At 36.0% G+C, this 14,833-nt stretch overlaps 1 long non-coding RNA gene and 1 pseudogene across 1 annotated transcript; both read left to right on the top strand.

The window, feature by feature from the left end:
- The first annotated feature begins 1,273 nt into the window (after positions 1 to 1,273).
- LOC122144947 lies at positions 1,274 to 5,771 on the top strand. The gene is made up of 3 exons (XR_006159983.1): positions 1,274 to 1,465; positions 3,227 to 3,331; positions 5,728 to 5,771. It is a non-coding gene; the product is annotated as an uncharacterized LOC122144947 (long non-coding RNA).
- LOC109047496 overlaps positions 5,771 to 14,833 on the top strand; it is a 46,409-nt pseudogene continuing 37,346 nt past the window's right edge.

The following is a 14,833-nucleotide window of genomic DNA, read 5'->3' as shown; positions in this document are numbered from 1 at the left end:
ATAATATACAAGTTTCACTTTTTGAATGGAATTAATGAAAAAAATTAACTTTTGATGATATTCTAATTATATGACCAGCACCTGTATATAATTAATGTTTTTTCAAATTTAACAGTGGATAGTGGTATATCAAAGACACGAGGAAACATCTCCCTACATTGTTACCGCCATCTGTGTGGAAATTCATCAAGATACAAATGCAGAGATTGCTTTATTCCTCTGTTGATTATGCGGATCAGCTTCAGCGGTTAATCATATCACAGGGCTCATTTCATTCAAACACAACCACTCACATATGTAATACTTTTTTCATTTTCGGAGAGCTATTTTATTCTGACTTATCTATAAGATCATAAGGTTTCTGACTGTAAAACGAGACTCTCAGAGATTTCTGATGAAGCATGTATGTTTTATTATCTTTATTTGATAACATAATTTATAACTGTAACTGTGCAATTTAACGTAATGCAATTATGGTAGGTTTGCATTAATTAAAAGATCGGTGTTTTAGTTTGCATTAATTAAATGATCTGTGTTTGCATTCTTGTGTGTTTTTAATCAATGTTTATCTGTTTTTGCGAAAGATCTGCAGCATGAATCATGATCTGTCTATAAGCAGCGCATGTATATTGTTACAAATTCTTTTGCATTAATTATATAAAACAAATATTAAAATTAGTCATGCATTAGTAATGATAATGATGAAAAAACTGATGTATGTGCACAATTGAGAAATGGATACTTATGAAGACAAATCGCAGCCCACGTCTCACAAGGTAAATAATTCATTTTAAAAAATCAATGTAATACAAACATTTTCGAGAAATAGGTAATTTGTACATTTACATAATTGATACGGTAATACCCACAAAAATACATTATGTAGCTGTGTGTACACACCATGAGTTTCAACTTTCATTTGGGTGAACCGTAGGGACAGTAGTGTATTTAATTCATTCACCGGACCCAAACATACGCACATTTTCAAATCCACTGGCTCAGTTAACATTTATAGTATAGTAATATTAGCAGTGTAGATCTTATTTGCATTTGAAGTGATATTATAAATCCTTTTAAACAAGGTAATATTTTGATTTTTCTCCCGGTTCTCTGCACTGGCGTTTAAAACTAATTTGCTAATAATGCGAATTAGCACAACCGGAAGGTATCTATGCACACACTCGCAAGACCGAAATCCAAGAAGAAAAAAACGTTGGTTGTATTTAATCCATCTTTCTATACCGACGACAGATCACAAGAAATGTATTGACAACCCGCGCTCAGCACTCGCTCACTCAGCCCCAGTGGACATGTACACCTTGAACTTCAAAACGTACAGTAAACTCTGGTTAATCATTACCAAACTGAGTAATAGTTAATGCATAATCTCTTTTACCGGATTGGATTTTGCTTTGGAATCCCCACATGACAAACAACAATTGTGAATAAGGACCGAAAAATATTGGTAAGTGTTGATCGAAAGTTTTCAAAGATATCTGGATTATGTTCCCTACAGACAAGACCGTGTGTACTATTCAGAGTAAGCTTTATTACTTTCCATGTTACAGTTAGGCCTATTTGGAGTGTTTAAATTTATTTTTAAAATGTGTTGTTGGTTGTAGGCCTATGCCAGTTAGCCTTTAACCGACGAACAAGAAGAAGCTGGAAATCACGCAAACCGTTTGGTCACCTCGCACGTTAAACCATGAAGCTTATTAAAATTGAGTAATTATTTTTTCTGAAGGATTTTTTTCCACACTTCTTTCACTAAGTCTGCTTTTATCATTTAGATAGCTCGCAATACTAAATGTAATGCGAAATCGAAAGTAGATGCAGTCAGAGGAAGTTATAAGATCTCGACGAAATCCAACATGTCCAGTTAACATTAGGTAGCTAAACTCCATCATACCTTCTTTCATGTAATAAGATTTTATTTTAAAGAATATATAACAAAACATCATGTTTTGGTCCATGTAGCATATCACATTACGTTTAGTACAAATAGTAAATTATTCTTATTAAAAAGCACTATGATACAACAAGATAGGAAATAGTTGGGTAAAGGTAAGAGTATTTAAAGACTCCAGTACTGAAAGTAAAGTATTGTTGGTTATCAATGTCAGTAGCAAAAAAAGTGTTTATTTCCTGCATAGCACTTTTAGGTCATGTGTTTTGTGGAATGATCTATAATAATCTTTTTCTTTTTTATTCGTCCCTCTGAAATGCCATGTTATTCATCTCAGTAACATTGTTATCTTCAGGTTATACTTCAGGCTGACACGTTTTCACAAAGCAGTGCTGATGTGTGCACTGGCTGTTCAGCTGCAGTAGGCTATATCTGTAAATGTATGGTATCATGAAATCGAAGATTTAAGTCAGACATTTTCAGCAGGGGTGGTGCTACAGCTGAGCCTTTTAGAGCTTAAAATTGTGTTTGTTTGTTTCTTATGTTACGTTTCTTTGCGACAATAGTTCTGGCTATCTAATTCCAACTACCAGCACCCTTAAATGTTTATAATACAAATGATAATAAAAAATCGCTAAACAGCCATCTCTGTACTAACAGACGTGCCTCATTTAAGGTAAGGTTAGGATCTGGCCCGCCAAGGCATGGTTAAGCAGTATTTGCACTGAAATATCTGTGCAAGAGAGTGGCCACATAATGGTGTCCTGATCTGTATGCAAATTCAACAGAGTTCACTGAAAGCAACAGATTGTCTATTCACTGGATTTTGTTCATCATCAGCTACTTTCAACATCAAAGGCAGCAACAGGAGAGAGTGTCATTTTTTTTATTAGTCCATTTCAGAACAGAGTAATTGATGACCATATACTCCCAAAAAATCATTATAAGAAACTTAGCACATTTCTTTAAGTGCAGGGGGTGGGGTGGGGGGGGCTTCCTTTAACACTTTGCATTCAGGATGTCACAACATTTATTCCCATCCAGTAGGGCTGTGCGATATGGAAAAAAAAAAAAAAACCATCGCGATTTCTTTGATCAATTTTGCGATTTCGATTCTAATCACGATTTTGACACGCAGACATTTAAGGTGCTGCTGCCAAAATTGATTGCTATGTATTCTTTTGGCCCTTTCTGCCAGTATTATGAAGAATGTATACAGTACAAAAGCAATTGGCAGCATTCAGTGTTGTTTAGAATGACGCCCAGTGCCCTGATTTTTTCACATTTTGATTGTCTCTTTCTTTTACTGCCATTTGACAGGAGGTCCCCAACTATAATGAATATTCATGTTTGCTCCACGAACTGCAACAGTTTTTTTACAGGAACTGAATATAACTCAACACTGGGTTGTGTTAATTCAGACAGGTAGATAAAGTCCAACACACCAATGTTCCTTAAAACCATTTACATTGAAGGTGGGGTAAGCCAATGTTGACATTTGAAATCACCAAAATAAACACGCCCCATCTGAAAGGGTCTCGCCCCTATTTTGATGTCTCCGCCCCACACATATGCTACGTACATAACCCAGGCAACAATAACTTCTGTGAAACAGAGAAAAAAAACTTGGTGCGACAAAATACTATAGAACTCATTATAATCAGTGATGCTGTCTACACGATAGATATACACTGCCCATCCCAAAAAAAAAGGCACACACTCTAATGTTTCATTGGTCCGCCTTTAGCTTTGATTATGGCATACATTCACTGTGGCATCATTTCGATAAGCTTCTGCAATGTCACAACATTTATTCCCATCCAGTAGGGCTGTGCGATTTGGACAAAAAAAACCATCGCGATTTTTCTTTGATCAATTTTGCGATTTCGATTCTAATCACGATTTTGACACGCAGACATGCTTTACAGTCATAAATGCATTCGGTATGAATTTGAAACATATTTCTAAAAGATAACCAATTAGAGCTTTATCAAAAAGTTGTAACATGTCTCTAGAACAGACATGAGTCAAAATAATCACTTAGTAAAGGTGTTACAAAATGTCTAGACATATGGGCAAAAAATAAATAAAATTAAATCAATCCTGTGTCCATACTGCGGGAGATCGGGGCCGTGAAAAATCGTGCTATAAGCGATTTTAGAAATCACGCATGCTCAAATCGTGATTTCATGATGATTTCGATTAATCGCACAGCCCTACCATCCAGAGTTGCATTAATTTTTCATTAGGAACTTGTATTGATGATGGGAGAGTCGGACTGCTGCGAGTCAGACCGCTGTTCATATCCCAAAGTTTCTCATTGGGGTAAAGGTCTGACTCTGGACTCTGTGATGGCCAATCCATGTGTGAAAATTATGTTGCATGCTCACTGAACCACTCTTTCACAATTTGAGCCCGATGAATCCTGGCTTTGTCATCTTGGAATATGCCCGTGCCATCAGGGAAGAAAAAAATTATTGATGGAATAACCTGGTCATTCAGTATATTCAGGATGTCAGCTGACCTCATTCTTTGGGCACATAACATAATCATCCATGTAGTAATTATCCAATCTTAAATATTTGCTTAGTTAAATCTAGATGGTGATTTTTTTTTGGATGGGCAGTGTATGTTACATATCTATGGTCTACACTGGATGTGGTGCGGCACGACACGACAAATCCCCGACAGAAAACTGCTGCTGCATTCTATTCTATTTATGATGTATTGACACAAATTTCTAATGATTTTCAACTGTCGCTTTTTCGAGTCCATAGTACTAGACAGACTTAAGCTGTTGCGGCCCAGACACAATTTTATTCATATGTCAAGAAGAAACAAAGCAACCTCTGCATCTGATCGCAGGCCTTCCGTTCCTTGAGTTCACTCCAGCGCTGGAAAGCTGATCTGATATTTACATGGGTCCTATGTCTTTTCCTTAACCCTTCTTTTGTTCCGCAGACATTTCCCCCCTTTGTTTTTTTTTATCTGCCATCTCTATCTTTCTGTCGCTCGGGTCAGCTGATGTCTATCCTGTGCACTGAACGCTCTCTCCTCCACATCATGAGTAGCCACGCCCCTTACTGCTGATTGGCTACGAGTTTGTTTTGCTACACGGCCCAAATCAGTTTTCTAAAGCGTTTTTGAAAAATTGCTTATCCCACCTTTAAAGTTACAGAATATGCATAAAACAAATTTCAATATTTTGGTTTTCAAAGCATATCATTGCATGGAAACATAATAAGTAATAGAAAACAAAGTATTCATTGTTTTCATCATTAGTGTCATCAATCACTGTGTAAACATAATGGGTAGCACTTCAAAATAAGGTCCGTTAGTTAACATTAATTAATGCATTAACTAAAATGAGTAAAACATTTCTTACAGTATTTATTAATCTTTGTTAACGATAATACATCTAATTTTTTTATGTTAGTTAATTTTTTATGTTAGTTAACAAAAATCTATTAAATAATATTCTAATGTACAACTTTGGATTTTAATAATGCTTTAGTAAATGTTAATATTAATATTAACTAGGATTAATAAAAGCTTTACAAGTATATTTTCTGTGTTAGTCCACGTTAAACTAATGTTAAAACATGAAACCTTATTGTGAAGTGTTACCACATAATGCTTATTCCTTACATAGTAATACATATTTAGATCCATGTTGTGTGGAGTGATCTGAATGATCTGAATCAAGATGGTTACAATATTTGTTTGTAGCCCTTTTTTTTAATATATATTGTTTATTTATTTACTCAACATTCATCCATTTGAATTGCCAAGTTATTTCAGTAAAATACTGTCATTTCCAGGTCATGATGAGCATCTGATTGTTTTCACAAACCAGTCTGTTTAGTTTTGGGATGTCAGAGGAGCGAGGAAAGGACTCTCCGTCTGCGATGAGTCTCTCAGAGAAACAGAGGTAAGTCTGAGTCTGTATTTAGATAATTATTTTAAACACAGAATCAGCTTTATTGACAGGTATGTTTTTCACATATGAGGAATTTGTTTTCATGACAGAAGCTTCCGCAGTGCAACAGAATGACAGAGACAGAACAAAAACACAGATAATAATATAATAATAATAATAATAATAATAATAATAATAATAAAATACAACAAGTAAATAAGGAATAACTGACATGTGTATGTGCCGGTATATAACAATAGACAGTTTTGTATGTACAGTGTTGCGAATCAGCTCCAAGGGGAAATATGAATAATCAATCATAACTAGTTATGAGTAATTATAAAATATTTAGATCCGCTGTAAGTATTTACTTGGCCTCTCTGTCAACTGTCTGTCAATTCTAAGAACATTACTTTCTTGGTTAAGGAAAATAACTTTCTTACTGTACAATACTACTCAGAGCATGTAGCAAAAATCTGCATGATTTGGGACTTTCAGTTATGAGCAAACAATGAACAACCTCAAGTGTGATACGAATAAGACTTTATTAACTACAAAAACACTTAAAACTAGTCTAACAAACATACACACACACACACTCACGCATACAGTTGGCATAGGAAGAGGGGTTAAAACACAAGCAGTAAAGAGAAGAGAAATAAACACATGAAGCTATGGTACAATTTGATATTCAGCAGAGCTACAGCCTGAAAGAAACATCAGTTTCTTAGTTCAAGCGCACCTTTGTAAAAGATGCAAATGATACGTAATGTATCAATTAATAAGGCTAAGTTTGATATGTAAAAGATGCAAATGATACGTAATGTATCAATTAATAAGGCTAAGTTTGATACCCACATATCTCGCACGTTTGAAGGAGAGTAGTTCAAATCAGATGATCTTGATGAATGAATAGTCAAAGCCGAAGCCTGGCACAAGCTTAGCATGGTTTTTAAGGCTCTTAGCTCAGCATCTTCTCCTGGAATTCCCGAATCTAAAAGAACTGCCCGATCTGGTGATCAGTGATCTATATAGGGGGATAATGTCACACCCTCAGGATTTGAGTGAGCCAATGAGGAATGGTACCTTTTGGAGGGAAGTTTTACAACTCTTTGTCTCTAGTCTGGTGTCTTGCATATGAAATTAGATTGGGGGGTTCAAGAGAAGAATCTTTTAAGATTCTTATAAAACTAATGTGTTGCATAGGCATCAACATATAATATACAATTTCATTTGGATCACGAAAATACGAACTCATAGATACCAAACATCATATAGATGAGGTTATGTTAACTAGTGATCCATCATAAGCATGTATAAAACATATACAATACAACAAAACACAATATACAAGGACTGTAACAGCATACACAATGCCCTAAAGTATGTGAATTAATTCAAAGAAAGGTTTTTTCTATGAATTAATTAGGGAAGAGTCCCTTTTTATGTGTATTATGTGTCTGTTTTTGAGAGACTTGAGTTAAGAGTGCTTAGCCACATTCCTGGGCGCCGTAAACCTAGTGTTATCAGATAGCGTGCCTATGGTTTGCTATGGAACCAGAGGTGATAGTAACCTTTTGGGGGAAGGGTCCCTAGACCCTTTGGTTAGATGAGGAGGCATTTGATATTTTTTTTGTTAAATATAACTAATAGTTGTGTGTCTGATTGGTCCAAATGCTACAACAGTATATTATGTGCAAATTGAAGTGTAAACTAAGTATGTGTGCTAGATAAATAAGTGTATGAGTATACAAATAGTGTTGTGTGTTCCACAGTTATTGTCAAGTGTTCATGAGATCATGAGATGGATTGCCTGAGGGAAGAAAAGTGTTCCAGTTAGTGTTGTCACGGTACCAAAATTTCAGTATTCACCAGTGAAAACCCACGGTTCTCGGTACCAATTTCGGTACCAAAGCAAAACACAAAAATATGCTAATTAAAATAAAAAAAAAACTTTTTATCACTAAAAATAAAACCAATGCCATTCTTGATACTTATTTACAATTGTGTTTAAAGTTTTTCTACAAGTAATATAATTATGAAAAACAGTAAACAGTTTCAGCACACCCAAAGTTAATTTGTCTTTTAATTAATGAAATTAAACACATTTTATTTTTGTTAAAGAAAGGGGATTTGCTATTAAAATTAAAACATGGAAGAAATATTGTGTGAAATACAATGTGTGGGGAAACCCTGGGTTGCCGTGAATACCTTTAAATTGACACTGGTTTTTACTCAAATGAAACGGTAAAATGCTTGTGAAGTGACTCAGAACAGTTCTGGTGATGTTTGTTTGTATGTATTTATGGCCTCATTGAGACGGCAGATGCTGAAATTACTGCAAGAGTCACGCGCTTCAGTCTATGTAGTAAACAGACCACATGTCTCTGCCATTCATTCATTCACACAGAGACGCGCAGAACATGCAGGACTCATATTTCAACCAACTTTTTGCGGCTTATCATTTACAGATACTGGTCCATATGGAGATTTGAATTGATTAATTTATGCTAACTTTGACAAATTCCGTGACTGTCTATATTAAAATGTAAGTTTCATTTTCATGACTGGATTTTGAGATTCCGTCCGAGTTTTCTGCTTCGCGGAAATCATAATGCTGTATGCGTCAAGAACAGGGTTTTTTTTGACCGAGTACTCGGTACCACCGGTTCTTAAGAAACCTGGTACCGTGACATTTTTCATTTTTTTTAGTACCGACTTGGTAGTACCGGGTCTTTGACAACACTAGTTCCAGTGTCTGGTCGTTCTGGTGCTCAGAGATCTGTAGCGTCGACCAGATGGCAACAGTTGAGGAAGAGGAAGTGTGCTGGATGTGAGGGGCCCAGAGTGATTTTTTCTAGCCCTTTTGCTCACTCTGGATGAGTACAGTTCTTTGAATAGAAGGGAGGATTGTACCAATGATTCGCTCAGTCAGATTTGGTAGCTTAGCTGAACCAGACAGTTCAGAAGTGCAGAGGATGGATTCAATGATGGCGGAGTAGAACTGTGTCAGCAGCTCCTGTGGCAGGTTGAACTTCCTCAGCTGGCGAAGGAAGTACAACCTCTGCTGGGCCTTTTTCACAATGGAGTCTATGTGATTGTCCCACTTCAGGCCCTGAGAGATTGTGGTGCCCAGGAACCTGAATGACTCCACTGCAGTCACAGTGCTGTTCATGATGGTGAGTGGGGGGAGAGCAGTGGGGGTTTCTCCTGAAGTCCAACGATCCTCTCCATTGTGTTTGAGCATGTTGAGCTCCAGGTTGTTGAAACTGCAACCAGACAGCCAGCTCTTTTTTACAGACCTCCTGTCTGTAAGCAGACTCGTCACCGTCCTGAATGAGGCCGATGAATGTGGTGTCATCTGCAAACTTCAGGAGCTTGACAGAGGAGTCTTTAGATGTGCAATCGTTGGATGTGTATTTTCCCAGCCTCACTAGCTGCTGCCTATCTGTCAGGAAGCTGTTGATCCACTGACAGATGGAGATGGGCACTGAGAGTTTACTTAGTTTGGGCATGAGAAGGTTTATAATGCTCGTGTTAAAGGCCGAGCTGAATTCCACAAACAGGATCCTCACAGTAAGTCCCTGGTCTGTCTAGATGTTGCAGAACATAATGCAGTCCCATGTTGACTGCATTGTCCACAGACCTGTTTGCTCTGTAGGCAAACTGAAGCGGATCCAGTAAGGGTCCAGTAATGTCCTTCAGGAGGGCCAGCACCAGTTTTTCAAAAGACTTCAAGACCACAGATGTTAGAGCCACAGGCCTATAGTCATTTAGTTCTGTAATTTTGGATTTCTTTGGGATGAGTTCTTTGGGTTTAGAACTTCCTATTACTGCTTTTAGATCGTTCTAGGTTAAAAACAACTTGAAACTGGTCAAAAATTTATTACTGCTAAAAAGGGGTGGATTTCAAATTCCCACCTCTTTTATTTAATAATGAATAAGTGATACAGTATTCTTAGAACCATTCTACCCTGGTCTGGCATTTATGTTACAAGCATTGTCTGTATTTAGTATATGAGAGGTGACTGTCTGTCAACTGATTGAACTTCAGATTTTACTTTTGGTCTTCTCTGAGCATATTGGTCCTCTCTGTGGGGTTTACCTTGTAATGTGTTTTATTTATCATATAAAGTTGTTTTGCATTACACTTTCAGGGTTGCATGTTTAGTGGGTATTAAATGTAAATAATGGGCAAACTAGAATTACTTCAAATGAATACAATACACATCAAACTTGGCTTTACAGTGTAAATAAGTGGATATTTTAAAAAGGAAATTTAGATTTTTGTCTCTTTGTCAGGCTCCTTCACAGTGTGCAGTTCATTGTTCAGTATATTTATTGCTATAGGAACAAGATGATATTTTTTGCTTTAGTATTTTCTCACCTGGTTAATGGGATCAACAGAGTTTGTTTACTCATGAGAATTAATATGTTTGCACTAAAGCACAGTTTTAAAAGCCAGTTGTGTGTTTCAGAAGTGGCACAATTTTGCAGGATGAGCAACCAGTACTTTACTTGACTGGTAGTTTACCTGATTCCTTTATATTAGTAAATTAGTTTTGTTAAACTGAATTAAACAACTTATATTTGGCACAAATATCTCTTCAAATAAGACTGAAGTATCTCCTATAGTTTTTTTTCCCCTCTGGTGTTTGTGTCTTTAGTGTAAGATCAGGCTCTCATGTGTTCAGCTCTGTGTCTGTGAAGAGTGACCATTCAAAGAGAGGTGAGCCACCGGACTTCAGTGAGAAACAAAACTCATCTACCAAAAGGTATTACATTATAGCATTATGTTGGCTAATTTTGCCACTGTGGTTTTTTGTGATAGATGTTGACTGAGCTTTTTTTTCCAAATAATACATTTTATACAGGCATTGATTAAAAAGCATAAATTCACCATGGGAAAATACAATAGATCATTCAAACCAAACATGTATAAGTATAATAGAACAAATGCATGGCTATATTGTATATTATTTATAATTACAACATTAAAAATTCATGAATTGGACTTAAGTACCCCCTGTAATATCATTAATATCACTGTAAGTTTCTTTTTTTCTCTGTTTTTATGTCTGTAGTGTAAGATCAGGATCACACGTGTTCAGCTCTGTGTCTGTGAAGAGTGACCATTCAAAGAGAGGTGAGCCACCGGACTTCAGTGAGAAAAAAACTCATCTACCAAAAGGTATTACATTATAGCATTATGTTAGTTAATTTTGCCACTGTGGTTTTTGTGATAGATGTTGACTGAAAAATGTTGGAAAAAATACATATATTATGCGCACATACAAAAACTTTTCGCAGGCATACAGTCAAATGAATGACTTCACTATAAGTAAACAAGAATCCACTGCCGCTCTAAATGATAAAGTTATTCTTAGATTCAATATATTCAAATAAATTGAACTTTTGGAAGTAGCGGTGGCAGTGTGCCTTCAGAATCAGAATGAGCTTTATTGCCAGGTATGTTTACATATACATGGAATTTGTTTTCATGACAGAAGCCTCTGCAGTGCAACAGAATGACAGCGACAGAACAAAAACAGAAAAAAAAGAAAAAAAAATAGAACTAATAAATACGGAATAACAGTATACAAATTGACAATTGTATGTGCATGTTCTTATTGTTGGTTGCTCATAGACTGTTCATTAAATATTTAAATCATATTTATCATGAAACTATATTGTTGAATAATTCATCAGATTTTCATTAAGATACTAAGAACATCAGCAAAGAAGATTAGAAACAGAGAAGATTATAATTACTTGACGTGAACTTTGGTATTTTTGCAGTCTCCATTAATTCTGGTGCACTAACATAACTGCTGGACAGTGTATGAAAATACCTATTGTCAAAGCAGAATATATTATTATTCACCAGCCCTTGTTTTATTTGCTTGTGGGACAGAAAATATTTCAATGAGAGACCTAATATTTATCTAAATTTATACTTGATATAATTGACTCTAAATTTTTCCCTGAAATTGCAGTATTTTATTTATTTCACTAATAGGCTTCAGACTCACAGGAACCACAATAATTTTAAAGACAATCTCTTGTGGATCTTCAAGGTAGGAAAACATTTTCAATAATGTTTATATTTATAATAAACAAATAGGTTACTGAACAGTGCTTGAAACAATATTCAATAGAAATTTGATTACTGATTCATCTTGAGCATTTGTTTCCTTTAAAGAACCCATAAAAAAATGTGTGTGTATATATATATATATATATATATATATATATATATATATATATATATTATTATATATATTCCTTTGTTTTAGGATCTTCAAAGCAAAATAACCACATTTCTGAAGAATGAACTGGAAAAGTTTGAGAAAATATTACAAAAGGAAGACTTACAATACTTTGTGAAGGATTTTAACGAGAACAGATGCAGTATCAAAGAAGCAGCTCTTGATCTCACACTCTACTTCCTGAGAAAGATGAAGCAAGATGAAGCTGCTGATACTCTAGCAGGTAAGAGACCCTCGACTATCTGTCATATTGTCATTTATAAATGTAAAGAAGCAGCTCTTGATCTCACACTCTAATGCTAAAAAAAAAAATCTGTTTTTTTGTCCCTGTATTTAGATGAGCTGATCTTTGTTCATCAGCTAAAATGCAGCCTAAAGAAAAAGTATCAATGTGTGTTTGAAGGAATTGCAAAGCAAGGTGACTCAACACTTCTGAATAACATCTACACGGATCTCTATATCACTCAGGGTTGTAGTGAACAGGTTAATACTCAACATGAGGTAAGACAGATTGAAGTTACTTCCAGACATTCTGAATCACAAGAGATACCAATTGAGTGCACAAACATGTTTGAAGCACCTGAACAAGACAAGCAGATCAGAACTGTACTGACAAAAGGAGTGGCAGGCATCGGGAAATCAGTCTCTGTGCAAAAGTTTGTTTTAGATTGGGCTGAAGAAAAAGAAAATCAGGATATCAGCTTCATATTTCCTCTTCCTTTCCGGGAGATGAATTTAAAGGAAAAAGAAAAACAAAGTTTGTTGGACCTTATAACTCAGTTTTTCCCAGAGACCAAAGGACTGAACATTGCAAGAAGGAACCAAAAGTCCTGTTTATTCTTGATGGATTGGATGAATTTCGTCTTCCTCTGAAGTTTGATGTTAATGAGAAGTGGTCTGATGTATCATCACCAGCATCTCTGGATGTTCTCTTGACAAACCTCATCAAGGGAAATCTGCTTCCTTCTGCTCTCATCTGGATCACCACAAGACCAGCAGCTGCCAGTAAGATTCCTCCTGATTGTATAGATCGGCTGACAGAGGTACGTGGGTTCAATGATGCACAGAAGGAGGAGTATTTCAAAAAAGATTTGAAGATCAGAATCAGGCCAAATAAATCATTGATCATGTTAAAAAATCAAAGAGTCTCTTTATCATGTGTCACATCCCAGTCGTCTGCTGGATTTCAGCCACTGTTCTCCAAAACATTTTGGTTGAAAAAAGAAATGATGATCTGAAAAGCGATCAGGCTGATGATGCCTCCAAAACAATGCGGGAATCAAATACTGAAGACACTCCTAAGACTCTGACACAAATGTACACACACTTTCTCCGCTTTCAGATCCTGCAGAGCAAACGGAAGTATGATGGAGAATATACACCAGATGTTTCCTGGGATAAAGATGCCATCCTTTCACTGGGAAAACTGGCATTTCAACAGCTGGAAAGAAACAACCTGATCTTCTATGACACAGATCTGGAAGCCTGTGGTATTGACGTCTATAAGGCATCAGTGTGTTCAGGCATGTGTACCCAGATCTTTAAGGAGGAAACAGGGATCATTCTTGGTACCATGTATTGCTTTGTTCACTTGAGCATTCAGTTTATTGCTGCCCTTTATGCACATCTGTTTCTAGACATCGACAAGAAAAGTGTGTTTGTTCATGACCCAACTATAACTGATTTTTCTCAAGACTGCCATGGACAGTGCACTTAAGAGTACCAGTCGACACCTGGACCCTTTCCTTCACTTCATTTTTGTTCTGTTAGTCCAGCCCAAATCCCCAAAAAACATGATTGATTTGCTCAAGACTGCAGTGGACAAGGCACTCGAGAGTGAAACTGGACACCTGGACCTTTTCCTTCGCTTTCTTCTCGGTTTGTCACTCCAGTCCAATCGGCGACTCTTACGAGGTCTGTTGACACAGCAAGGGGACAATGACCAGAGCAAAAAGGAAATAGTTGAGTACATCAAGCAGAAATTAGAAGCTAATCTGTCACCAGAGAGATCCATCAATCTGTTCTACTGTCTGAATGAACTCAATGATCAAACTCTGGTGAAAGATATTCAGACTCACCTTAGCAAAGGAAGTCTCTCATCTTCTGACCTTTCTCCTGCCCAATGGTCTGCTTTGACCTTTGTGTTGTTGACATCAGAGGAGGAGCTGGAGGAGTTTGAGCTTCAGAAATTTAAGAAGTCAGACGAGTGTCCTTGTTAGATTATTATCAGTCATCAAAAACTCCAAAAGAGCTCTGTAAGTCAATTAATGAAATTTATTTAGCAGCTTTTTAATCAACAGCAGCAGAAGAACATCTCGGTTACCTATTGTTTCGCCCTTTGTTTTGGCCATGAAATGCACTTCATTTCATGAAACGTTTGCTTATTCTTTCCATTTATTTAGGCAAATAACTGACCAACAAAAAATGCATTAAAATTAAGATACAAATTATACAAAACAAAATTTTAAAATTGTGTTTTAGATTATAAAATTTATTTTTTAATGATGTTTTTTTCATTTTACAAAAACGTATTAAGTTGTAAGTTTAGATTTATTTGGTTTTTTTGAAATTAAGTTTCAAAAGAATTAACAATGCAGATTAATTTTTACAGCCTTCTTTGATCATATTTACCAAGGGTGGCCTTATTTTTGGGCATGACTGTAGCTAGATTGTATTTTTAAAGGGTGGCCTTATTTTTGGGCATGACTGTAGCTATATACTACACTATAGCTATTATAA

This window comes from Cyprinus carpio, unplaced genomic scaffold (genome assembly GCF_018340385.1).
Source record: "Cyprinus carpio isolate SPL01 unplaced genomic scaffold, ASM1834038v1 S000006809, whole genome shotgun sequence".
NCBI classification, from domain to species: Eukaryota; Metazoa; Chordata; class Actinopteri; order Cypriniformes; family Cyprinidae; genus Cyprinus; species Cyprinus carpio.
The sequence above is the reverse complement of the archived record's forward strand: the minus strand, read 5'-3'. Positions and strand labels throughout refer to the sequence as shown.